The sequence below is a fragment of the Colossoma macropomum genome, unplaced genomic scaffold (genome assembly GCF_904425465.1).
Source record: "Colossoma macropomum unplaced genomic scaffold, Colossoma_macropomum, whole genome shotgun sequence".
In the NCBI taxonomy this organism is placed as follows: domain Eukaryota; kingdom Metazoa; phylum Chordata; class Actinopteri; order Characiformes; family Serrasalmidae; genus Colossoma; species Colossoma macropomum.
Genome location: NW_023494808.1, coordinates 6,264,258 through 6,267,285, shown reverse-complemented (window position 1 = coordinate 6,267,285; position 3,028 = coordinate 6,264,258).

Below are 3,028 nucleotides of genomic sequence, written 5' to 3'. Positions count from 1 at the left end.
TCAATCTGGTTTTAGGCCACATCATAGTACAGAAACAGCACTAGTAAAAATTGTAAATGATCTATTATTATTTTCTGACCAAGATCATGTGTCCTTGTTAGTCCTCCTCGATCTTAGTGCGGCATTTGACACAATAGACCACACTATCTTACTAGACAGACTAGAAAACCTTGTAGGGGTAACAGGAATAGCTCTTTCCTGGTTGAGGTCCTACCTCCAGTTTGTTAATATAAACGGTGAATCATCTGTTCTCACAAAAGTAAAATATGGTGTTCCACAAGGCTCTGTTTTAGGACCTGTATTATTCACATTATATATGCTACCACTAGGCACCATTATCAGTAAACACGGCATAAACTTCCACTGCTATGCCGATGACACTCAGTTATATTTAGCAAGCGACCCAGATGATAGAATTAAACTTGCAAGATTGAAGACTGTATAAAAGACATAAAGGACTGGATGTCGAGTAACTTTCTCCTTCTAAACTCAGATAAAACAGAGGTTCTGCTTCTTGGTCCAAAAGCAGCTAGAAACAAACTGTCTAATTTAACACTTAAACTTAACAATTTCTCAGTTGCATCAAGCTCATCTGTAAAAAACCTTGGTGTCATTATAGACCCTGATCTGTCCTTCGACGCACACATAACTAATATTACTAGAACAGCCTTCCTGCATCTCCGCAATATTGCTAAATTGAGAAATGCATTATCATCTCTACAGGATGCAGAAAAGTTAGTTCATGCATTTATTACTTCAAGGCTAGATTACTGTAATGCCCTGCTGGCTGGATGTCCCAGCAAAAGCGTTAACAAGCTTCAGTTGGTCCAGAACGCTGCAGCCAGAGTCTTTACAAGAACCAGAAAGTTTGACCATATAAGCCCAGTTTTATCAGCCTTACACTGGTTGCCAGTAAAATTTCGGATTGATTATAAAATTCTCTTACTGACTTATAAAGCACTAAACGGACTCGCCCCTCTGTACCTGAGTGAACTTCTCTGTCACTATGAACCATCACGCCTACTTAGATCACAAGGTGCTGCTCACTATTAGTACCCAGAATTAATAAAGTTACGTCAGGGGGGAGAGCTTTCTCATACAAAGCCCCCCGGCTTTGGAATAGTCTTCCTGTTAATGTTCGGGACTCAGACACAGCCTCAGTGTTTAAGTCTAAGCTAAAAACTTACTTGTATAGTCAAGCCTTTGGTGATTAGTTTTCCCTGTTAGTTCTATACCTTCCAGAGTCTCTGCTAACACTGTAATTTGTGATCGGTCACCCATTACAGAACTGACTCTGTGTGTTTTCCTTTCTTTTCTTCACCGAGTTGAACTGCTGCCCATCCTGTGCGTCTGATGCTGCTGCCTTTTCTGCCTCGATCGGGTGCCACTGCTCGCCAGCCCGGCTTACCAACATTGAGCCTCCTGCTGTACAACGCCGTGCAAACCTCACCCTCACAACCTGACCCCACTGATACTACTGCTTTTGCTGCGTGAACTATTCAAAATTATTCACTTGAACCAATCAATCATTCAAACTAATTCAAATTAATCAATCACCCATTGTAGAACTGACTGTGTGTTTTTCCTCTCTTTGCTGAGTTGAACAGCTGCCCATCCTGATGCTGATGCTGCTGCCTCTGCTGCCTTGATCGGGTGCCACTGCTCACCGTGCAAACCTCACCCCCACAACCTGACCCCACTGATGCTGCTGCTGCTGCCGCATGAACTAAACTATTCAAATGAATTGTTTCCTTCACCTTTACCCTGTTTTTGTACTATAATACTTAATACTTTATACTAACAATGTTTACTATCCGGTGTCGCCCAGAGGAGGATGGGTTCCCCTTCTGAGTCCTGGTTCCTCTCAAGGTTTCTTCCTGTTTCTCTTGGGGAGTTTTTCCTTGCCACTGTCGCCACTGGCTTGCTCACGGGGGCTTGGACCCGGATTTCTTTTTGTAATGCTGATTTCCTTGTAAAGCTGCTTTGTGACAACACCTGTTGTAAAAAGCGCTATATGAATAAACTTTACTTACTTACTTGCTTACTTACTAACTTGAGACGGAGCTGAATTGAGACGGAGCCATGTAGAATCAGAAGGGGTTCCAGAGCTGGGTTGCGGGAGCTGATCTGAGAGGGAGTTCGGACTGAATGGTGCAGAGACCGGATGGAGGCCTGAGGTAGGGGGATGAAAGGGAAGGATGCAAGATGGAAAGGGTGGAGGGTGGATGTGGGATGAGAGAGAGAAAGAGGGAAAGAGAGAGAGACTAGGATAATGAGGGAAGAGAGAGGGATGATAAGGGAAGGGATGGCATGATACAGGGAGGAATGCTAAAAGGAAGGGGAGGATAAGAGAGAGAGAGAGATGCGCATGGCAGGGAAATTGAGATCATAGATCCTAGATCGTAGCTCCTATCAAGGACTCAATAGCCAGAGCAGCAGGTACGATGAAAACGAATTTCAGAAGGATGTGGACTGGACTGCATCTGCAGAAGGAGCAGGCAGATGGCCAAAGGTAATTCAGGAGAGATAGTCAAGGTCTGTGGCACAGTGGCTTGTAGCTACACTGGCAGCTCATAACTGATTACAAACCCCTCATCACTGATTGCGAAAGATGAAGTTGTGAATTTCAGGCATGTTCCTCCCCCCCAAACTTCAGTTATAACAAAACTACATTGAGTAACAAAAATGTTCACTATCCTGAGTGACAGGTCACATATATCACAGTAACAACGAAGTAATGTTTTCGCCATGCTATATGGGGACTTATGAGAAAACTAGTGAGCATGGCTGATGGGGACCAAATTGACATATTATTTGCATAATTCACACAAATTCCGGTTTGATTTGTGGGGACCTTGAAAAAACCATAAATGTATTACTAATGACAAATTACATGCATTTAGATCAAGTAAATTCTCAATTGCATTTGTTAAAAAAAAGGTTTAATCTACATCTAAGAATTAAGACAGTAGTAGTAGTACACCAATAACAGTTCAAGTAGTAAAATTTAGCTTAGCTTAGCTGTTCC